This window comes from Ipomoea nil, unplaced genomic scaffold (genome assembly GCF_001879475.1).
Source record: "Ipomoea nil cultivar Tokyo-kokei standard unplaced genomic scaffold, Asagao_1.1 scaffold1977, whole genome shotgun sequence".
NCBI lineage: Eukaryota > Viridiplantae > Streptophyta > Magnoliopsida > Solanales > Convolvulaceae > Ipomoea > Ipomoea nil.
In genome coordinates, this window is record NW_017618405.1 from 615,605 (window position 1) to 641,537 (window position 25,933).

General features: G+C 36.4%; 1 long non-coding RNA gene across 1 annotated transcript; it reads left to right on the forward strand.

The window, feature by feature from the left end:
- Window positions 1–7,409: 7,409 nt before the first annotated feature.
- Window positions 7,410–12,182, forward strand: LOC109147166. Its single transcript, XR_002048578.1, has 2 exons — window positions 7,410–7,689; window positions 8,871–12,182. It is a non-coding gene; the product is annotated as an uncharacterized LOC109147166 (long non-coding RNA).
- Window positions 12,183–25,933: the final 13,751 nt, after the last annotated feature.

Sequence of the window (25,933 nt, forward strand, 5' to 3'; positions counted from 1 at the left end):
ACTAGTCAAATCGACACATCGATATCCCCTAAAGGAAACGGGGTAACCTAGGAAGACACACGGGGTGGTCCTGTACTCAATCTTATGCCTGTTGTAAGGGCGTAGATGTGGGTAACAACGATACCCGAAGACACGAAGGAATGTGTAGGGAGGAGTGACTTTGAATAGGCGAGTGTATGAGCTTTCATAATTTAGGGTAGCAGTGGGTAGGTAATTGATTAAACAGGTGGCTGACTCGAAGGCATAGTCCCAGTACTCATGGGGTACTTGTCCTTCAGCGAGTAGAGCTAGGCCAGTTTCGACAATGTGTCTGTTGCGCCGCTCTACTCTCCCATTCTGTTCATGTGTGTAGGCACACGATTGGCGATGATTAATGCCAAGTGTTTGAAATATATTGTGTAGCTTACGGTACTCACCCCTTAAATCAGATTGAATGGATTTGATAGAACGCGCAAATTGGCGCTCTACCAAGACACGGAACGACTCAAATATTTTATATATGTCTGATTTCATCCTTAATGGATAAAACCAGCAAAATCTAGAGAAATCATCTACAAATAAGCAGAAATAACGATAACCACTATTTGATAATATAGGAGAAAGTCCCCAAATATCTGTAAAAATCAAATCTAATACATTTTTACTGGAATGTGGCACGCTATCTAATTTGAAACGGGATGACTTTCCAAGGTGACATGACGGGCAAGACTCAAGGGACTCGTTTTGATTAGTCGTGACCGGACAGCTTTGCAAAATTTTATTCAGCACTTGTTTGTGTGGGTGGCCAAGCCGGCGATGCCAAATTGCGGGGGTAGCCCGGGAACTGATGAACGCAAAATTTGAACGGGAGACCGGGAGCTTGTATAACCCGCCAACATTTTGGACCTTTAAGAAGTACTGCTCGAGTTGTGGAATCCTTCACAATAAAACAGTTATTATGAAATTCAAAGAAAACATTGTTATCCAGATAACAAAGGTACAGAAAGACTCGGGACATGTAGGATATTATTTAAACGTAAAGATTTGGACTCGGATGGGATCAATGCACGACCGATTCGCGAAATAACCAAACCTGCGCCGTTGCCTACTCGTAGAACATCCAGACCGGCGTACTCTTCTGATTGACCCATCATATTAGCATCCGGTGTGGCGTGTGCTGTGGCTCCTGTGTCGGGATACCAACCATCACCCGGGATATTTTGCAGTGCGGCTGGGATCTCACCTGAGACAGCTACGTGTGCTTGAGCCGGCGGGGGAGTACTATACCGTTTGTAATAGTACAGCGCTGAATGGCCGTGGGACCTGCATATCTGGCACCTCGGGCCTCCGCGACCGCCACCACGGTTGTTCGAGCCACGCTGCTGCGTCTATGAATGCCGCCCGCCTCCGCCATTCGAGCCACGACCAGAACCAGAGCCCGCATAGAACGCCGTATGAGAGGAGCTGCCATCCCCGGCCAGATAGTCATCAACGAGTATAAACTCGTGCACTTGGAGAAAATCCGACATGTGCGAGAGTGTTACCGGCATACCGGAAGCAGTCAGCGATGTGGCGAGCGACTTGAGCTCCGGTCGGCTACGAATCACATACAGATTCTGCTCCATTAATGATAAAGGCCGACCAGCTTGGAGAAGAGACTCCACAAGAACGCCAGCCCGCCCAAGATAATCCGACGTGGTGGAGTTCCCCTGACGAAGGAGCTGCATCTGGCCGAGGAGATTCAGGCACCGTGCCTGACTGGTGGAGCCGAAAGCGCCGGAGATGGAAGCCCAAATATCCGCGGAGGTGTGCCGTCCGAGAGCGAGATGAAGGACCTCGTCCGACATCGAAGAAATTAGCAGTGAAAGGATGTTCTGATCCTGTTTAACCCACGCATGATAGGCTGGGTTCGGAGTGGCCGCTGCTACGGTGGTGGTCGTCGAGGAATTGCCTGTCGACGGGGCGCCGGCGACTGTTTCCGGTGGGCACGGAAAACTGCCGTGCACATAGCCCAAGAGTTCCTGTCTACGCAAGAATGGGATAAGCTGCATCCGCCAAAATAAAAAATTCTTCAAGGTAAGCTTCATGGTGACATAATGATGCACCAGCTAACGGATTGGCGGCGGCCGGCGAAGGGACACCGGCGGCCGACGGGGTATGCTCCGAAGAGTTAGAAGACATGGCTGAGGAGATAGGGTGGGAGGGGGTAGATTGTACGGTGGAGGATTACAGAGGATCCGATAACCTGCGTCTGATACCAGATTGGAAAAGATTGTTAATCATTCACACAACAATAGGCATACAGAGTCTATCTATAACAAAACTCTAACAAATCTTAACTGACAGAACAAGCTAAGTCAGCTATTCTAAATACCACATATTAAACAACTATATAATATAACATAAAATATAATATTACTGACAAGGGAGAACAAATAAAAATTAGGGCATAAAATATTAAATATATATTAATATTGAAGAGCTAACTGCTGATTGCCAAACAAAGACATTGCGAGGTAGTTTTCCACTTCAATTTGTTGTGTGATTTGAATACTCTTTTTGTCAATAAATCCCACAAGTAGTTAATATGATTATCTTAATTATATTTTTTATTTTGTTTAAAACAATAATAATTATTTATTATTATTATTATTATTATTATTATTATTATTATTATTATTATTATTATTATTATTATTATTATTATTATTATTATTATTATTATTATTATTATTATTATTATTATTATTATTATTATTATTATTATTATTATTATTATTATTATTATTATTATTATGTCATTTTACATGTTAATCTAAACAACTAATTTTTTCAAATATCTTTTTATTTTTTTATATTATTATTATTATGTCATTTTACATGTCATTATTGGCTTAATTTTTTTTTTATTTTTCTAAAACAATTATTATTATTATTATTATTATTATTATTATTATTATTATTATTATTATTATTATTATTACTATTATTACTATTATTATTACTATTATTACTATTATTATTATTATTATTATTATTATTATTATTATTATTATTATTATTATTATTATTATTATTATACCCTTAGGTCATTTGACATGTTAATCTAAACAACTAATTTTTTCAAATATCTTTTTATCAACAGTTGATATAATTCGCTAATATAATCCGATAACGTTAACTGCTAACGACTGATTGTCAAACAAGGACATTGCGAGGTAATTCTCACATCAATTTGTTGTGTGATTTGAATACTCTCTTTGTTAACAAATCCCTCAAGTAGTTAATATGATTGGATTTATTAATTATAATTTTTTAAATTTTTCATGGTATTAATCAAATACTTGGTAAATAAATATATAGCATTATTTTGTATTATAACTTTGATATTTAATTAAAAAATAGTGCACAAAAAAGATAATAGACAATGTAGTGAATATAATCAATTGACGAATTTGAATGTAAAGAATTTTTACATTGGAGAAATATAAAGACAATATAACTAATAAAATTATTTCTCTTAATTAATTTATTGATAATGAATAATTTTTTTTTAATAAAGACATTGTAAGGACAATGTATCGAATATAATCAATTGATGAATTCGAATGTAAAGAATTTTTATATTGGAGAAAAATAAATACAATATAACTAATTAAATTATTTCTCTTATTTAATTTATTGATAATGAATAATTTTTTTTTGAATAAAGACATTGTAGACACATAATTCTAAATTAAAGAAATGCATATGTATTATTTTTTGGTGTAGCTACTAAATTATTATTTTAATTTAATAAGAGTAAAATAGAGTACTAATTATGCCAACTTAAATTGGGATGAGGTTCAAACCTAAGACCTTTTTTTTTATTGAAATTAATGAGTAAGTTAACGGTGAACTAACAGAAATTAACGGAAAAGATAATATTTAACGGAAAATCATATTCATTAAGGATAAATTAGGAAATCTTAAGGAAAAATTAAAATCTGATCAATCTGAACCATTCATTTGATTAAAAAATTTGACCACCATTTTTTCTACCTAACTCTCTTGGGCTCTTATTAGTATAACTAGTTTTTTACGCGCGATTGAGATAATGCCCAATGTTTTATTTTTTAAATAAGTACTTTAAAGTATATCAAGGCAAGATTATATTGAAATTGTTAATGCATAGATAATTGAATGTTAAATTTGTGTATTTAATAGGCAATTCTAAGTTAACAAATACAAGATAATATAGTCAAGATTGATTATAATTGTCAATAAAATAAATGTATAGGTATGGTTGAAACCAAATACGGGACATAAGGGAGAACAATAAAAATTCGGAAATAAAATATTAAATATATACTAATATTGAAGAGCTAACTGCTGATTGCCAAACAAGGACATTGCGAGATAGTTTCCAACTTCAATTTATTGTGTTTTTTGAATACTCTTTTTGTCAATAAATCCTCCAAATAGTTAATATGATTGGCTTAATTATATTTTTTTATTATTTTTTCTTATTTTTTTAAAACAAATATATATATATATATATATATATATATATATATATATATATATATATATATATATATATATATATATATATATATATATATATATATGCAATTTTTTCATTTTACATGTTAATCTAAACTGCTAATTATTTCAAATATCTTTTTACCAATCGTTGATATAATTCGCTGGTCAAATTTGCTAATATAATTCGCTAACTGTTGATTGTCAAACAAGGACATTGCGAGGTAGTTCTCACTTCAATTTGTTGTGTGATTTGAATACTCTCTTTGTCAACAAATCCCTCAAGTAGTTAATATGATTGGCTTTATTAATTATATTTTTTAAAGTTTTTTCATGTTATTAATAAAATACTTGGTAAATAAATATATAGCACTATTTTGTATTATAACTTTGATATTTAATTTAAAAATAGTACACAAAAAAGATAATGACAATGTAGTGGATATAATCAACTAATGAATTTGAATGTAAAGAATTTTTACATTGGAGAAATATAAAGACAATATAACTAATAAAATTATTTCTCTTAATTAATTTATTGATAATGAATAATTTTTTTTTTAATAAAGACATTGTAGGGACAATGTAGCAAATATAATCAATTGGTGAATTTGAATGTAAAGAATTTTTATATTGGAGAAAAATAAATACAACATAACTAATGAAATTATTTTTTCTTATTTAATTTATTGATAATGAATATTTTTTTTGAATAAAGACATTGTAGACACATAATTCTAAATTAAAGAAATACATATGTATTATTTTTTGTTGTAGCTACGAAATTATTATTTTAATTTAATAAGAGTAAAATAGAGTACTAATTATGCCAACTTTGATTATGATGAGATTCGAACCTAAGACCTTTCTTATTGAAATCAATGAGTAAGTTAACGGTGAACTAATTGAAATTAACGGAAAAAATAATATTTAACGGAAAAGTTAACGGATAATCTTATTCATTAAGGATAAATTAGGAAATCTTAAGGAAAAATTAAAATCTGATCAATCTGAGTCATTCATTTGATTAAAAAAATTGACTGCCATTTTTTCTACCCATTATAGGCCTAACTCTCTTGAGCTCTTATTAGTGTATATATTATATATATATATGGCTTCGAATCTGGTGCAACCCCTATACTAGATGAGCTCATGAAATCTCATGATATCCATTGATTCATTTTTCATAAATGGTTGAGATTATAAGAGATTGTGAAAGTAATTAAAGATATATTTAAATCAAAAGGATTAAATAGTAATTGTAGATATATGTTTAATTATGGATATAATTCAATTGGAATCTTAAGCATTATATTAGGGTGATTATGAATGGAAATTGATATTTTAAATTATTAGGGACCCTATCAATGGTAATAATTAATTATATTTTGTACATCTAAAATTTTAAATTATGGAAAAATTTTACGGCGGTGCGTGCGTGGGTGCGGAACGGTGTGTGAGTTTTATAGTTTGCCATGGTGTACACTTCCTGTTACAGAAAACCGCACACGTCATTCCACACCCGCGCACACACCATCGTAAAATTCTCCACAATTTAAAAAAAAAAAAAAAACAAGCCCAATACTATATCTACGTTTCGCACACGCCCGAAACTAGTAAAACACAAACCAAAATGTACATGCCTGTATCACGAAACGCACATACCAAAACACATAATTTTATGAAAAAAACCAGCACGCCATGATGTACGAGCCATGTTACAGTAAAACGCACACACCATTCCGCACCCATGCATACACCGCCGTAAAATTTCAAAGAAAATTACTAAGAGAGAGAGAGAAATATTGATTAAGGAGAGCTGAAATAACGCTACAAATCTTTATAAACATGGAAATAAATGAAATGGAAAGTAATAAATATAGTGGTTAAGGACAAAAAGACTCATGCTTCATCTAAAATTAGTATAACATGTGATCCAAGTGGTAATCAATCTGAATCGTCAAAAAATTAAAATCAACGATCAGAAAATGTGCTCACGGGCTCGACTAACTAGGGGGTGTGCACCGGATTCAAAATCTATATATATATATATATATATATATATATATATACTCCGTAGTAGATAAGAGATTATTTCATTAGTATTTTTATATTGTACTTTGTACCCCCAAAATCAACTAAACACGCACTTCATTGAGCGTGTTCTCAAACTTCAATAGTCCAATAAACGTGTATTCCTAACCGCCATCGTCAACTCTATAAATACACTCCCATCATACCTATATTCTCTTCCTCCTACAACTTTTTATAATCTCTCTTCCTCTATTCGTGATGTCATCCCTTTTATCTTTGGATTTAGGGTTCTTGCTACAACGGTCTGGGTTCGCTTTGGTTGTATTTGTCTCAACACGCCATCGGTTTGCTTTGTCTTGTGCTTAGGTTTAATAGTCTGGAGATTTTGTATTTGCGTTTATTGGTTGTTATTTGGATTCTGAATATTAATGGCTCTCTCTACCTTGATACTATCTCGATCACGATATAATTGGATATGATTCCTTAATATTCATACTGGCCAGCGACATCTTATGATACGTGCGACTTAGTATGTCTTTTCTTTTCTCTGTTTTTGGGCGATGGAGATGATTACCGGTTGAATTTTGGTTTATAAAGTTTTCTGTAGATATTGATTGCTATGGAGTTATCGGGTTGAACGGTGAGTTCCTGTGACCCATGTCGGATTATAGGCGAGATTCTGTCGTTGAGATGTGTTTGGTTTGGTGTTATTAAAATCTCTCATCAAACATCTTTGTTCTTATTCATCTATTGATGTGTTATGGCACTGATGCATACAAACTAAGTGGTTCTCTGGATTTTGTTGATGCTAGGTCCATATCTATGCCAACAGTTTGATGATCTTCAAGATTAGATGCTATCTACATCTACATCTAACCGTTTATTTCTTTCCTTTGTTTTGGGGTGATCAAGATGATTACTGTTGAATTATGGTTTATAAATTTTCTGTAGATGTTGATTGCTATGGAGTTATTGGGTCGAGGATTGAGTTCTTGTAATGGATGTGGATTATTAGCTAGATCCAGTCTTTGAGACGTGTTCAGTTTGGTGCTGTTATCTCTTATCAAACATCTTTGTTCTTATTCATCTGTTGATGTGTTATGGCCCTGATGCATACAAACTAAGTGGTTCTTTGGATTTTGTTGATGCTAGGTCCATATCTAGTGGTTCTCTGGATTTTGGTGATGCTAGGTCCATATCTATGCCATGATCTTCAAGATTAGATACTATTTAGATCGCCATCTAATTGGATCCAATACCTTATTTATAATGGCCAGCTACATCTAACCTTTCTTTTTCCTTTCTCTTTTCTTTCCTTTGTTTTGGGATGATCAAGATGATCACAGTTGAGCTTCATAAATTTTCTGTTGATGTTGATTGCTATGGGAGTTATTGGGTTGAGGCGTGTGAGTTCTTGTAACGGATGTGGATTATTGGCTAGATCCAGTCCTTGAGCCGTGTTCGGTTTGGTGTTATTAAAATCTCTCATCAAACTTCTTTGTTCTCATCCATCTATTGATGTGTTATGGGGCTGATGCATATAAGCTAAGTGGTTCTCCCGTTTTTGTTGATGCTAGGTCTGAGCCAACAGTCTGATGATCTTCAAGATTAGATACTATCTACATCGCCATCTAATTGGATCGGATCCTTTATTTATACTGGCCAGCTACATCTAACATTTTTTTTTTTTCTTCTCTTTTCTTTCCTTTGTTTTGGGGTGATCAAGATGATTATTGTTGGGGTTTATAAATTTTCTGTAGATGTTGAATGCAATGGAGTTATTGGGTTGAGGAGTGAGTTCTTGTAACTGATGTGGATTATTGGCTAGATCCAGTCCTTGAGACGTTCGGTTTGGTGTTATTATCCCTTATCAAACATCTTCGTTCTTATTCATCTATTGATGTGTGTTCTTATTCATCTATTGATGTGTTATGGCGCTGATGCATACAAACTAAGTGTTTCTTTGGATTTTGTTGATGCTAGGTCCACATCTATGCCAACAGTTTGATGATCTTCAAGATTAGATGCTATCTACATTGCAATCTAATCGGCCAGTTACATCTAACATTTTCTTTCTTTCCTTTGTTTTTGTTTTGGTATGATTAAGATGATTACTGTTGAATTCTGGTTTATAAATTTTCTGTAGATGTGATTGATGTGGAGTTATTGGGTCCAGAAGTGAGTTAATGTAAATGATGTGGATTATTGGCTGGATCTGGTCCTTGAGAGTGTTCGCTTTGGTGTTATTAAAAATCTATTCACACATCTTTGTTCTCATCCATCTACTGCTTATGCATATAAAACTAAGTGGTTCTTGATTTTGTTGATGCTAGGTCTATAGCTATGCCAACAGTCTGATCTTCAAGATTAGATATTACGTCATCTATGTGGATTGGATCCCTTAATAATATTGGCCAATATTGGCCAGAGACATCTAACTTCTTTTTTCTTTTCTTTGTTTTGGGGTGATCAAGATGTTTACTGTTGATTCTGGTTTATAAACTTTCTGTAGGTCAGATGTTGATTGCTATGGAGCTATTGGATTGAAGAGTGAGTTCTTGTAAGGGATGTGGATTATTGGCTAGATCCTATCCTTGAGAAGGGTTTGGTTTGGTGTTATTAAAATCTCCCACCACACATTTATGTTCTAATCCATCTACTAATGTGTTATGGTGTTGATGCGGAACTAAGACGTTCTCTGGATTTTGTTGATCCTAGGTCCATAATTATGCCAGCATATTATTTTCTAAGGATCCTTAAGGCGCTGTACGAATCTCCTAGAAACCTTAGATCTACTAGTTTGTGTCCTACTATAATTTTTGTGCAATTTATCTTCTTTGATGTTTTTCTTTTACTTCACTGACACTGGGGGGAGGACTCCAATTTAATTTTGTGGCTTTAGTCTTTAGTTTGATCTGTTGATCTTATCTAAGCAAACAGGTTTTTTGGAATTTTCTTTTTAGGTGCCATTACAGTTTTTGCATGTATGGGATGACATTGGAAGGGTGCAGCCAGGGAAGTTGTCATTTGTTTTTTCTATGGTTACAGAGCTAGAAAAGCTAGTTGTGCATAGGCCATGAACAGGGAAGCTTCCACTTTTATTTATATTCTTTTTAGTTCATACTCTTCATTTTGGGTTTTTTAGTTGTTCTAGAGCCTGTTATTTTGAGAAGTTTGTTTGAAAATTTCTTTCCCCAAATATGGTTTTTAATTGGCTTATAATATTCTTTATGTCTTGATTTGGTCTTCAAATTCAGATCCACAAGTTTTCTTTTGGACGTTACTATGTGGCCTTTATTTATTTCTACACTATTTGAACTTGTTGATAGGTGAATGTGTATCTTTGAGGATAAGTGCATCTTGGCACTCTAGTTTAGTTGTTTACTGCTTTGATCCAAACATGTGGACAGGTAAATGGGCATCTACATCTTGTGGACAAACAAACCTGTAAATTTAATTTCACTATATAATTGGTGCAAGTTTGCAACATGGCTGTTTGCCTAGTGTTATCACAGATCAGGAGTTCCAATTCTTACTATACTGACCATTCGATTTCACCCGTGATCCAGGCAACTCAACCTTCACATGTTTGATGAATGCTGGAAGCTATGGTTTGATATTCTTCCTGCCATTTCTGTCTTTTTTCAGTTATTATAGGTTTCTTTGTGCAACATGGTCTAGATGTATGGTTGTCATGTTTTTGAAGCCATTTTCTCTAACTTTTCTTTTACTGTAGCAGTTTTTAATTGTCTTTCCTTTCACTTATCCTTCTAAATGAGTCATCGTTTCCAAGTTCACTTGTGGCTGTCAGTGGCTTGGGCCTGATGAAGGTTACGTGAGTCTGTATCTCTAATTTCTGTCTTAGTGATGTGGTCTTTTGTTAAATTATGTTCTAGTGCATTGTGTATGAGTCACAAAAGATATGCTAGTCTCCAAGAATACGGTGTCATCACTCATTAGCATGCCATCTCAGGGATTGTTGCAACTTCCATCATGTTTCATTTGCTTTGATCATCTCTCTCCATTCCTTTCTACTGCTCGGCTATGTTCTTAAATTTTCTACGGTGACTGGTGAAGTGATGGATGGAGACTTCTTGGAAGGATAAATATGGTTGTAGATCTAACTACTCTGTATTTGAGGTGATTTTTGCTAGTTATATGTACATCAATGCAATGCTTTGTTTTATGTTACATGTGCCAGAGTAAAATGTGCGATGGACAATTGGAAGAATGGGAGTGATTATACATGTAACATAGTGCAGGCTGTGCGTTGTTTTCTAGTGCATCTTGTCATAGAAAAGAGGGTTTATGTCGTTTTTGGCCAGTTTAGAGATTGGGGAAACCTTTCAGCTGGTCATTGCTGTTCGGCAAGGTTTTGTTTGTTGGAGGTTTGTCGATCTTTTAAAGGATAACTGAGGCTATTGTTCAGTTTATTTGTATCTTTAAAAAACAAGGCTATAATTCTCTGTCACAGTGTCACTATGGTGACCCCAATGTCTTCCTTTTCCTGTTCAGTCCGATGTAGTATGGATGGGAGATTTGAATCTACATATGGATGCACTTCCATATGGGCCCTCTATTCTTGCAGGGTGCGTTCAAAAATGGGGTTAGACAGAGGTAGTGGAGGTGGCTTCATGTCTTCATGCATGAGAGTGGTACTGTTTGCTCTGGTTTCTCTTACAATCTAATTTGCTCAAGTTTCTTTTGCATTTGTGTACCACAGTTCCCTCCAGCTTCTGCTTACTGTCAACTCAAAACTTCTTTAAAGCTGGTTCTTTGGTTATTTGTGTGGCAAATTATTGATTCTCTATTTTTTTTATTTTTTTATCATGTTGCAACAAATGCCTTTTAATTTCGTTGCTTTTGGTGACAGAGTTAATGATATTGATTGCAATAGTCCAGTGTGCCTGATGTGTCTTATGATCTACTGGCGGCAGTTCTCATATTGTACCTTTAGATGGTCTTTGGTTTGCTGCACTTGTTAGTTGATTCTGTTGAGGGAACTGGTTCATATATTAGTTATGTGTGATATCATGGTCGATTCTTTTGATGTCTCTAATTCATCCTTTTATACCACCGTCTATTGTTTCTTATTGATCTTTTATACCATTGCCCATTGTTTTGTATGGTTCAATCATTCTTCTCTTTGGCTGGGGGAAGTTTCCCTGTATTCTAATGCTCTAGTTGTGACTTACCTCTCTTATCATGATGTCAGTGATCATAGTATAGAGCAAAGTTTACTTTATTACGTCAGTCAAGGAAGTTCGTGCGTATGATCAACTATGGTGTCCGTGCATATCAGTTGTGATTCAGCGCATGGATTGGTGAATGATTGAATGGACATCTTGAAGGGCGTGTCACTTTTTTGCCTTAGCTATGGTGGATGGGAGCAATCTTGAAAGATAAATAAGGCTGTTAATATGATTTCTCTGCTGGTATGCTGTTTTTTGAATGTGCTGATTTCAAGATCATGGTTGTCATTTGGAAGGATGGATAGATAAGAATAGCTAAATTAACCTTATCTTACTCTGGTGACTAGTTACATGTAACATGTTAAAATCATTGTGCCAGTGGTGCCTTGTTTTGTGTTGCATATTCTACTGCGTTCCTTTTCCTATTCGATCTGATGAAGTATGGTTTTGAAACATGCTCTTCTTAATGTGATGTCCACTAAGATTATAGTTTGCCATTTTGTTGTGAGGTGTATCCAAGTATGGGATCAATGTAGACAGCTGGTGTAGGTGTTAGTGTGAGGTGTATTCAAGGTTTGTTTAATGTTGGTTTAGCACTATCTCCTTGGTTTCTCTTACCATCGAGTTGAGTTTCTTTTATGCCGGTACCAGTGGAAATATATTTTTATGTTTGTCATTCAACCGTTCTGAACTTTCATGCCACCACTTATCTCTTGTTCTGGGTCCTGCTTTTTTCCGTGGTCTTCCTCGGGACCTTTGTTTGCGGAAGCTGTTGATCACTGGATACCTTGGGGAGGATAAAGTGAATGCATTGAATTTCAGTGAAGACATCTATTCAATATTGTTCAACAAGTCTTTTTCTCTTGTTGCCTGTGGTCACAGAGCAAGTTGATATTCAATCAAACTAGTCATTGGTGTATATTCAGTTATGTGGAAGTTGTGATTCAATGTATGATGACAGAACACAAGGGGTGTGCTCGGACTTTTAGCTATGAACAATTTTTTCTAGTGTGTTCTTTGTCTTCTTGAAGAAAGTGAGTACAAGTTTGAATTTTTCTGTTGGTTTACTTGTTTTATGCTACTATATGGCTTTTTGGGATAAGTTACTTTGGAGCAGGCTATGCTTTTTTGGCTTGAAGACATTGCAGTAGACTTTTCATATACACCATTTCAGAGTGCTGGAATGGTTATGACTATTATGCTGATCAAATGTTTTAAAGGTGCATGCAATTATCGCTTTGAAATCATTTTTTGACCAGTATGTGCTGTTGAATATTAAACTTCATCTTGGTTGGCTTTGGCTCAAGATCAATAAGATGTAGGTGAGTCTTGTTCTTTTATTTAGGTTTTATAGTTGTTGTGCATGGTGTAAAAGAAACAGAAACAGCAAAGAGATCACAATGAAGGTGACCTAATGTTTGTGATCTAGGCTAAATTAAATTAGATGGGGTAATAGATTTCTGAAATGGTGTTGATCATTGATTTTGAAGCAAATGTTTCTTTTTCCTCTGCTGAGTTGTTGAGGTCTTCACTCTCTATGACAGTCTCACCATCTGTGCTAGTACTAATCTTTATCTGCCGTTTCTTCTTCTTTGTGTGTTTGTGTGTGCAGTAGTTAGCAATCTTGTCTAGGTAGTTCCATTAATTGTTAGTCTAAGTTAGCTTTTTAACTCCGCCTGTGAAAGCAGCCGGTCCCAAGCCCGGATGAAGGAGGAGGGAAAAGCCAATAAGTCTGCTTTTGATTTGAGTTGAAGTGATTTGTAATTTTTCTAACTGGTGATTATTTTAAGTAGTATATTTGCCAGTTGTCCATAGAAAGTGAGGCTATGATTTTAATCGTTCATTTGAATTTATTAATGGTCAAGGTTTTAATAAAATGGCATGATGTTGATTATAATTATTACAAATTTAAAAGTTTGTACACAGTAATATTTATTATAAAATGAAGTTTATTATTTATTTCTCTATTTTCAAGCTACGTAGATGGATAAATCAAAGTAGTCTTCATTTTGTACGAAGCATATTTTCACTTAAACCTCTTATATATATTTTAATTTTAATAATTTTTTTGTACATCAATTTTTTAGTATAAGCATTAAAAAAGAAAAATATATTTTAATTTTAATAATATATTTGTGTTCGTTAATTTTATTTGTATAAACATTATATTTTAATAATATATATTTGTACATTAATTTTATTTGTATGAACATTAAAAGAGAAAAATAAATTTTATTTTTTGAAAATAGAGATGACTTAAGATTCATATTGATAGTTTGACTACTAAATAGGTATTGTTTTATTAAAGTTTACTGATCATTATAATAAAGTGACTTATTTTTATTTTCGTCTTAACCATCAAAGCTTATGGTGAATAAGATGATTCTTTTTTATAAATAAATAAATAAATATTAGTACTATCATTTGTGTTGTAAAACTAGGTGTATCCTAGTGTGAACAGATATAGTAATATACAAAAAAATGAGATACAGACAATCATCAATCTTTCATTATTCATCCTTTAATCTAATATATATAGAGTATCAATCTTTCATTATTCATCCTTTAATCTAATATATATATATATATATATATATATAGAGTTTTTCTAATAGGGAGCAATTCACTAAAATAAAATAAATTCGAGTTAGTATTGAACTAATTCTAGTATAATTTGGAATGGAAAGGTATTATTATAATATAACTCCTCTAGTAATGAAAGAATAAATTTTTGTTGTTAAGGTATCCTCTATCTTCATTATCCTTTCGAGTCATTTTTTTTTTTTTTTACTTCAAAAGATTATTTGACAATCGATAAGTACATGATACTTATCCATCCATATAAAAACATGTCAATGACATTTTTCTCCTTCGAGGAAATGCTCGAACTGCAAGTTGATATAATACTTGGTTTCTCCCAGTCTTTCATTTCAAGCTTCATTTTTAGGCATGAACTAATATAATCTGACTCTTTGTGTATTTCAATAATGTTTATAAAAAATAACTCTATTAGCAACTCTTTGGTCTTTGAGAAGAAAAACACAGTCAAATGATTGACTTTGACATATAAAATTTAATATTATATATACTGTGATTTTCATTTTCTCTCATTTCGAGAATATTAAATCCATTAGGGACTTTTTAAATTTGTTATTTACTGCTAATGATATTCTGTAGTGGATTTGGTCAAAACCAATTCTAGGTCTCTGCGTGAACCCTTCTTGTGTTACAAAGATCATTTTATATCACACAACCCCATTATTCTTATTTCTCTTTTGTACAAGCACTCATTTGTGACTTACGCGGTTAACATTTAAAGATATACGTATTATAAAGAGAATACACATTTTTAGTGAGTTGAGTTATGCTTTAATTGTTCTTTTATATATTAAATAGTCAGGGTGCTTCTAGCGGCTATCTTTTAATCCAGATTGTCCTATAACATCAAGAGCAATTATATTGTCGAAAATTATAATATTTTTATCATAAATTTCTCATTATTCATAAAATTTATGACAATTTCTAAATAAACCAAATTCTAGTCATTTTTTAAAGATGTTTAGATTTGGTTGTTCCACATCTCCAATATTATGATTATTTAGCCAAGTATACATCTTGGATTAAAATGCAAGTAAAAACAAAACAATTAGCCAAAACATACCAACTCAATAATCTTCGCTGTCAATTTTAGGAAACATTAATCCAAAAAGATTAATAATCATTCAGACTTCAGAGCAAATATGGTAAAATAAATGCTAAAATTCCAGAACACCATTAACCAACAATTACCTATTCAAAAAAGCACTATAAACCACCAAGGCACGTATCTACAGTTCTACAGGAGTACAGGCTACACTAGACGTCTAGAAGTGTAAGAAGACCACTAAGGCACTAACCTCGCCGTCTCACTGCCTCGTCGAATCGCAGTTGTCGCTGCTGTCTCCACGGCTGGTCTCGGCTAATGGCCGAATGGGGATTCTGATTAGGGATTTAGAGGAGTGTTTGGTTCAAGTTATATAAAAGATAGGTAAGATTATATTTGCTTAGGAATATAAGATTTTCATGTTTAGTTCAGGTTATGCAATTTTCTCAGTAAATGTCACGTAATCTTCATATTGAGTTTTTAGTTTTTTCTTTTCTTTTTCTTTTTGGAAGCATATTGAGTTTTTAGCTATTGGAAGGAAATGTGAAATACCTTCTAATTTCTTAGGTAATCTCACATTCCCTTATCTTATTACTAATTTTGAGCTTTTAGCGTTTCAATAAATTTGTCTTGTTACAGTTGTCTTATTTACATACCTTACTAAACAGGCTAGGCCATAGGCCCCTATGAAGGGGTCTGGCCTATTCCCACCCATAAGAGGCCGGATTTTCTAACTAGAGGTCTAAATGGCTTGCGAGGCTAAGGGGAGAGTAAAAAAAAAAAAGAAAAAAAAAAGAGAAGATTTTGTTGTCTAAGGAGCAAGGAAAGAGAATGAGGTATAGGTCCAGCCGTCTAGACCACCAAAGGAAAACCAATTTAAAATGTATTTGAAGGAATTTCCGACCATGTTCCATTGTCCGGCATAAGGTTACTTACCCCTCGTATGTCGCAGCTCATCTACACAGTGAGTATGTAGACTTGGGTCATTTACATCTGGCAACTAGTTCGCACCCCAGACTAGAGTATCCTTTCCGTCACTGATTCTTCGACCGATCCCCTCCTTTAACAGGTCTTGAGCTGCAACCATACTTCTCTAAATATAGCTTGGGTTATGCCCCAAACCTGCTACGAGAAAATCTCCACTGGAGAAGTACCTGGCTTTAAAAATTCTGCACACAAGAGAATCAGGGTTGGTGAGTAAACGCCACCCTTGTTTAGCTAACAAAGCAATATTAAACTCATGTAACTTCTTAAAACCCAGTCCACCCTTTACTTTTGGTAAAGCCAGGCATGACCAACTCATCCAATGAACCCCTTTCCTCTCGGAGCTGCCACTCTCCCACCAAAACCGATTCATAACCTTTTCAATAGCCTGGCAGGTTGTTTTTGGCAGTAAGAAAACAGACATAGCAAAAATAGGCATGGAAGATGCAACACTCTTTAAAAGCACCTCTTTCCCCGCTTTAGACAATAATTTTTTCTGCCAAGCTGACACCCTGTCCCTAACATGTTGCTCAATATAACGAAACACTGCAGTCTTATTACCGCCCAAAAAAGATGGCAAACCCAAATAATTACCAAAATTTGAAACATGTGCGACACCAAATAGACTTGTAACATGATGACACACATCAGGCTCTGTATTTTCACTAAACAAAATACTGGACTTATTGAAATTAATTGCCTGACCTGAAGCTGCACAATAAACTTGTAAACAATTCTTGACCTCATTCACCTCCACGTCATTCGCTTTGAAAAAGAGAAGGTTGTCTTCTACAGAAAAACAGATGGGAAACTTGGGGGGGGGGGGGGGGGGGGGCGAGCCGCTCTCACACCATGTATTCCCCCTCTCGCCTCAGCTTGTTGCAGCAATATTGACAACCCTTCAGCACACACAATAAATAGGTAAGGAGACAACGGGTCACCTGGCCGGATCCCTCTAGTGGGAACCACAGTACCATCATCCTCACCATTCAAAAAAACATTGTACCATACCGAGGTTACACATAGCATTATAAGGTCAACCCATCCACGGGCGAACCCCAAAGCTATCAACATACCCTCTAGAAAGCTCCATTCCATGCGGTTATAGGCTTTCGCCATGTCCAGTTTTAACGCAGCCCACCCCACAACACCCTCCCGCTTACGGCGCAGATAATGCCCAACTTCCCCAGCCACTAGAATGTTATCTGAGATCAACCTATCAGGCACAAACGCACTTTGGGTAGACGAGATAATGCTATCAAGTACCATTTTCATACGATTAGCCAAAACCTTAGCAATAACCTTATATGCTACATTGCATAAGGCTATGGGTCGAAGGTCCGAGACTGCCTCAAGGACCTTTTTCTTCGGGACCAGGACGACATTAGTATTATTTAAATCAGGAGGAAAATAACAATTATTTATGCAATGCTGTACAAACTCGATAAGATCCCTTCCAACAACAGACCAAAAACTTTGATAAAAGGAAGGGTTCATACCGTCGGGCCCGGGGGCTTTGTCGGGCGCCATCAAGAAAATGGCGTCTTTCACCTCATCCGGTGCAACTGGCCCTAGCAGACGAGCATTCATCTCATCCGTAATTCGGCCTTGGACCATCTGCAGTAGATTTCCACTAGTGGTTGATGCCCGAAAAATGTCATTATAATATCGCAACACCTCTTGTGCCATAGGCATCCCCTCCAGCCACTGACCCTACGGATCACGTAGCCCCTTCAAAAAATTCCGCCTCCACCTATCCGTAGCAGACTTATGGAAAAACTGTGTGTTATGATCACCCTCCTTCAACCACAACTGCTTCGACCTCTGCTTCCAATAAACTTCCTCCTGGGCTGTTGGATGGGGACAGCAAGCAGGTGGTGGATCAGTCCTGGGCAAGCACACCACTCAACTCCTTCTCCAGATTAACATACATCATACCATCGGCCTGCACATGGCTGGTACGTAACCGCTCCAGCCTTGATTTTAACTGCTGAATTCGTTTACCGAACTTGACAAAGTACTCCCCTCCCCACCGCCACAAATATTTACCGCACTGCTTTATTCGCTGCTGAAAATCCCTCCCAACCGACACACTCCAGGACTGATCCACCACCTGCTTGCTGTCCCCATCCAACAGCCACGCAAACTCAAACTTAAACCTTCTGCCCAAACGCCGGTTCGACCTCCAAAATGAGGGCACTATGACCTGAAGTAAAAGTTATTAGGTTTCGAACTGTTACCTTTGTGTACATTGAATACCACTCAGCTGTAGCTACGGCCCTATCAAGTCTCTCCTAAACCCATCCTTCCGTGCCTCGCCCCTTTTCCCATGTGAAGTCATGCCCCTCCATACCAAGGTCATGCAGACCGCAATCTTGCAGGGTTTCAGAGAACCCCCGTATCAGACTATCCGGGCGAGTACCACCTCCCCTCTTCTCTGTGTGATTGGCCAAGTCGTTAAAGTCCCCGATGACTACCCAAGGTAGCCTTGATCTCGTCTCTAGGTCTCGCAGCAAGTCCCAAGAGAGCTATCTTCTTGCTCGGTCAGGGTAACCGTAAAAGCAAGTCAGACACCATGGTTCTTGATCAAGGAGATTGACCATGACATCAATATAGTTTGTCGAAAAGCTTAGCAATGTAGCCATGTCTTGCTCTCTCCACAGTAGGGCTAGACCACCTCCTAGGCCCACCCTATCCACAGTAAACACCCCTTCACCCCATGCCTCGCCCCTTTTCCCATGTGAAGTCATGCCCCTCCATACCAAGGTCATGCAGACCGCAATCTTGCAAGGTTTCAGAGAACCCCCGTATCAGACTATCCCGGCGAGTACCACCTCCCCTCTTCTCTGTGTGATTGGCCAAGTCGTTAAAGTCCCCGATGACTACCCAAGGTAGCCTTGATCTCGTCTCTAGGTCTCGCAGCAAGTCCCAAGAGAGCTATCTTCTTGCTCGGTCAGGGTAACTGTAAAAGCAAGTCAGACACCATGGTTCTTGATCAAGGAGATTGACCATGACATCAATATGGTTTGTCGAAAAGCTTAGCAATGTAGCCATGTCTTGCTCTCTCCATAGTAGGGCTAGACCACCTCCTAGGCCCACCCTATCCACAGTAAACACCCCTTCAAACCCCATCCGTACACGCAAATGCTCAACAGCAGCAGACAGTCGCAAATGCTCAACAGCAGCAGACAGTGATTTAGTCTCCGATAAGAACACGAACATAGGTAGCTGTTTGGACACAAGGCCCATCAATTCTCGAACTGTCCGAGGGTTACCCCGCCGTCGTCGCCTTTTTTGCTGGCTCTGTCATCTCACAATCGGAACCCACCATCCGGCCATCCACCCCAGCCGAAGCCTCCTCCCTGCGACGCTTCAGCTCACCCTGCAAGATTGTCGCCTCTTCTAGCTGATCCGCGGTGACTTAGCCGGTATCTCAGATGGTTATGCAACAAAGGTCGAATCAGTTGGCAAATCAGCCAACAGCCACTGGGCCCCAACCGGCTGAGCTTGACGTCTACCCCCGACCCTCAACCATCCACCATACGGATAGTCCGTCGGGGCAATATTCTCAGCGTACGCCTTTCTGCAGAATCTATTGGAGTGCCCTAATAGTCCGCAACAGAAACAGAAAGTAGTTAGGCGTTCATATCTTAACGTTACCCAACTAGAAGTTCCGTCACGGTTGCGCAGCTTCATCCTTCTCCTCAACGGTTTGTCTACATTGATCGCCACATGAACCCTGTAGAAACTCCTCCACGTACCACCAAAATTGTTCGGGTCGATCGCCACAAAACTACCCACATAATTTGCAATCTGAACCATGAAATTCGTAGTGGCATGGCGGCCTGGCAGATCATGCACCTGCACCCAAAACTCGACTCTATCCAACACCACGTCTTCTGGCCCGGTTTGCGGTGCAATTTCCTTGCACACAAAAGTTTTGTTTTCGAAAGACCATGTCCCGTCATCGATCACTCGCAACAAATCCTTCCGATGAGGGAACTGAAAGAGAAACAGGTTCTTATTGATTGGTAACACCCTCACCCCCACCATAGGCTTCCACACTGACGCCATTACCTGTTGCATTTGATCGAACTTAACCTGCCTAGTGGTGAGAAAGTGCCCACCAGCTCAAACCGCGTTGCACTACTGCCAGCCCCGACGAAATCTGGCGCATCCAACCCACCAGCCTCTTCCTCCTCCAACGTGAGATCTGCCCAACTTTTCTGTAAATTAGCCTCCTCCATGGGCGATTACGCTCGTCACTCGCTTAGAGTCAAAGGCAAAGGCCACACAAAAAACGATCAAAGGAAACAGAAAGGGAAACCCTAGAAAAAACTAGGAGAAAACTCTCAAGGGAAACCTAGAGAGAGAGAGAGCCGCATAAATATCATTCTCAAGTAAAAAGCATTTGGCTGTTCCCCATGATCTCTCTCCACTCAACAGTCTCAACCTTCATCTCAAGTACTCAAGTCTCAACAGTCTTAAAGCATCAGTGGTGTTTTTTTTTTTTATTTATTTATTTATTTTTTTTTTTAGAACAAGCATCATCTAATTTCATCTCTCTAATTCTCTCAACACTCAATCGGTGTGGTGGACCCTTTGGCGGCCTATGCAACCGGCGACTAACGGAGGAAGAGGGGTGTGGTCGAGTGGGTGACGCTTCGGAGGCGGAGGAGACCGACGACTGAAGGAGGCGGAGGGGCGTGGTCGGCGACTGACGGGCGGAGGGGCTTCTAACTTTTGACTTCTGAGTTTCTGAAATCGCGATGTGCCGATGCTTTGTGAATAAATAAATAAATAAATAAGAAGGTTGAGACGGATCGGCCGGCCACGGAGGAGGTCGATTCGGGCCTTCCTCGACGCAATACTCCTAATAAGTTAAATATTACAATTAATACAAGTAAAAGAATAAGAATTTGCTTACATTAACCTCCCATATCTTTTCTTTTATATCTTCTAGCACATGTTTCCATGAAGCGTGTGAGGTTTTTTTATTTTTTATATTTATTTATTTTTGTTGGAGGGAAACAAAAAAATTTTAAAACGTAATTTTTTTTTAGAGTTGGAAGATATTTTTAATTTGATATAAGTATTAGAGATTGAAGTCAAAAAATTAAAAGACAACACACCTATAACAACGATTAAATTTTTTTAGAGAAGGAAGATATTTTTAATAAAACTGTTGTCTTAACCAAAAAAAAAAAAAAAATAACATCACATAGACAACACACCAACAACGGTTTTAAAAATCGTGGTCTTTGAAGTGTTGTCTATTCAAGTTTGATTAAAGACAACACACCAACAACAACGGTTAAATAAAACCGTTGTCTTTTTTTTTTTAAAAAAAAATAAATAAATAAAGAGCGCACAAAGACAACGGTTTTACAAGCTGTTGTGTTTATAGTGTTGTGTATTCAAGTGCACTTAAAGACCACAGCTATATAAAATCGTTTTCTTTAAAAAAAAATGCAAAGACAATGATTTTTAAAAACTGGTGTCTTTGTAATGTTGTGTATTCAAGTGCGCATAAAGACAACACCCCAACAACAACGGTTAAAAAAAACCGTTAGCCTTTTTTTTTTTAAAGAGCGCAAAAAGACAACGGTTTTTTAAAACCGTTGTCTACGTAGTATTGTGTATTCAAGTGCACTTAAAGACAACACACCAACGACAACGACTAAAAAAAACTGTTGTCTTTTAAAACAAAGAGTGCGCAAAGACAATGGTTTTAAAAAACTATTGTCTTTTTAGTGTTGTGTATTCAAGTGCGCTTAAAGACAACACACCAACGTCAACGGTTCAAAAAACTGTTGTCCTTTAAAAAAAAGGTTTGCAAAGACAACGGTTTTAAAAAACCGTTGTCTTTGTAGTGTTGTATATTTAAGTGCGCTTAAAGACAACACACCAACGACAACGGTTAAATAAAATCGTTGTCTTTAAAAAAAAAAAGGAACGCGCAAAGACAATGATTTTAAAAAATCATTGTCATTGTAGTGTTGTGTATTCAGGTGCGCTTAAAGACAACACACCAATGATAATGGTTAAATAAAATCGTTGTCTTTTCGGAAAAAACTGTTGTCATTATGTTGTTGTCTTTTCACAAAATGCACAAAGACAACACACTTATATTTTATTCAATTTAGTCCTTGTACTTTAAGATTTAGAACAATTAAGGACAATACTTAACACCGTTAATTTTTTCCGTTAAGTTTGTCCACGTGGCATTCAAATTGTCATGTTAGATTGTGTGATGTGGCATAAAATAGTATAATTCGAACAAAAATAATGTAAGGACTCAAATCTGGAAGCTCTTGTTTAAAGGAATGGCTCACCACTGCCAAACTACACGCTATATTTGTTTCATGTTAGTTAAAATTATATAATAATAGTTACTCTTCTGTAGTACTAAAGTATAAAAAAGGAAAAAATTGATGTGTTTTTTCTTGACAGCTTGGGGGTGGAGAACTTGGTGCCTACGTGCAAACGATTTACTATTATTACAAATTTTAACTATCATATAACAAGATTAATGTGTAACTTGGTGGTGTAGTCCTCATCCTTTAGACAAAAAGTTGTGGGTTTGAATCTTACTCCATTTTTGTGCGAAAATTATATTCTTTTATCCCACATTACAAAATATGACATGGCAATGCCACATCATACAATCTGACGTGGCAATTCAAATGCCACGTGGAAAAAAATTAACGGTGTTAGGTATTGTCCTTAATTGTTCTAAATATTAAAGTTCAAGGACTAAATTAAACAAAATAAAAATACATGGACTAAATTGAACAAAACGCTACAGTACAGGAACCTAGCTGGTACTTTGTCCGTGAAATTTGTGTAAATTATAAATAAGCATTTTAACCAGTGATTTTGGTGATGAACTCAACTACTAAACTCTAAAGGCTAAAGCTAATATATTTATATATTGAATACATAAATACATAATGTCATAGGTAGGGATGAGAATAGGTCAGGCCCCTTCGTAGGGGCCTAAGGTCCTGCCTATTTAAGAGCTACATAGGCCAGACTTGTTTAGTAAAAGGTCAAGTTTGGACCTATTTTGAAGCCTATTAAATTAAACAGGTCGGTGTCGAACGACAATATATGGCTTGCAAGAAACGAGGTGGTGTGGAACGACAATATATGGCCGGTGCCGAAACTGCGAGGGGATGTTGATGAGCTGGTGAAGACTTGGACAGAAACGTACGTGACTTCAGGATCGCACAGAACGCACCTGCCCCCACGTACTTCTCAAGCGCCGAACAGACAGCCATGCTGCGTTTTGCGCTGTAACGTAGACGCGGCCATGACGGGGAATGATGTAGGCTATGGAGCAGTCATCCGAGACCCAGCTTGACGGTTTGTCGCAGCTTGCAGTGGTAAGATTTTGTGTGCGCTGATGGCAGTGAAAGAAGCTCTCTCGTGGCTCAAGAGCAGGTCCGTCCAGGAAGTCATCATCGAAACTGACTGTCAATCTTTTTGCACAAGCTCTAATTCCCGATTTTTAGACTTGTCGTATGTTGGTTTAATTGTAAAGCAATGTCAATCCATTTCTAGGGACATTGGGAACGTTCAGGTTCGCCATGTCCGTAAGTCAGGGAACCATGAAGCCCACGCTCTAGTGAGGGCAACTGTTTCGCTATCTGTCCTTGGTGTGTGGAATGACCACCTGCCTTTTTGTATCGCGCATTTGATTTAATGAAATGTTACTTTCTTTGCTCAAAAAAAATTAAACAAGCCAAGCTTATTTATACCAAACTCGACTTTTAGGCTTACAGGCCTAGCCTATTTACACACACGCGCGCGCGCGCACACACACACACACACACGCACGCACGCACGCACGCACGCGCACACACACACACACACACACACACACACACACACACACATATATATATATATATATATATATATATAATTTATTTGTAATATTAAGTTAGTATATATTCTATTTTATACCTTATATTTTTATATTTACAATATAATTCCAAGTATATATAATTATCAAACCCTAACCCTCCACCTCCAAAATCATATTCTAAATTCTGATTCAATTATAAACATATGTTGTTGTTAATCCTATTAAAAGTGTTCGTATTGTTTAATTGTTCTTACTGTTAAATATTTAATGAAGTGTCACGACTTAATTATGTGAGTTGATTGTTAACTATTTATGAGATTATATAGGATGACAATCAATAGTACAATTGAATTCATTCCAAAACAAGTTAACAAACATGTTGAAGTTGTAATTTGTTTTATTTTGTTTTATATATGTTTTAATATTATTATGTTTGCATTGTGCCGATATACTTAGGTAGCTATATCTTAATTTTGTATTAACTAGGTATATTTTTTAAATTATTTAAAAATACTTATTAAAGTTTTTAGAAATACTTAATATATAGGTTTTAAATAGGCTCAAAAGCATAACTTACTTTGAAGCTTTTTTAATGGCCTACATATTAAGCATGCTTTATTGATTAAAAAAAAAAGCAGACTTTTAAAACGGCTTTAGGCCAGGCCAAGCTAATTGTAGACTCAGACTTGAGCGTAACAAAAAGCCTACATACAGGTTCAGGCCCAGGCCTAAGTCTTAGATTTTCGTAACAGGCCCAAACCTAATTTTCTAAACCTCGACTCGACTCAGCCTATTTTCACTCCTAGCCATAGGGTTGCGTGCAAAAACGACGTCGTTTTGACTAAAAATGCGCGTTCAACTTTAAAAAAAAAAAATCAGTTTCGATTCCCGGCAAACAACATTATGTTGTGCATAATTTATAAATGTATAGTTATGCAATTTTGGATTTATAATTATGAAATTATGGATGTATAATTATGCAATTCTGAATGTATAGTTATGAAGTTATGCAATTCTGGATTTATAGTTATGAAGTTATGGATGTCTAGTTATGCAATTCTGGATGTATAGTAATGAAGATATGGATGCGTAGTTATGCAATTCTGGATGTATAGTTATGCAATTCTAAATGTATAGTTATGAAATTATAGATGTGTAGTTATGCAATTTTAAAATTTTTCTTTTAAATCGGAGTCAAAACGATGTCGTTTTTGCATTCGTATGCACCATGCATGGTGCACACGGATGCACGGCATAACGACTCTAGGGTTGCGTACTTGCGTAATGACGGTAATGCCGTAATGCCGAAGGAATATCATTAAGAAAAGGGATGCGTAAGCAGTGGCGGAGCCACAATGAGGGCAGTGGGGGCAGCTGCCCCCACTGCCCTATCCCATATAAATTGGATATATATTAAACATACCAAGATTTTAACAAAGTGTAGGTTAGTTTAGATGGTAAGGCTTTTATTTCTTTATTGTGTAATATGAAAGGTCAGCAGTTCAAATCCTATGGCTGACTTCCTTTCTCCATCTCTTACCAATTTAGTTGCCATTTTCTTTAATTTAGAATAATCATCTACCAATTTAGTTGCCATTTTCTTTTATTTAGAATAATCATCTACCAATTTAGTTGCCATTTTCTAGCCGACTTCCTTTCTCCATCTACCAATTTAGTTGCCATTTTCTTTTATTTAGAATAATT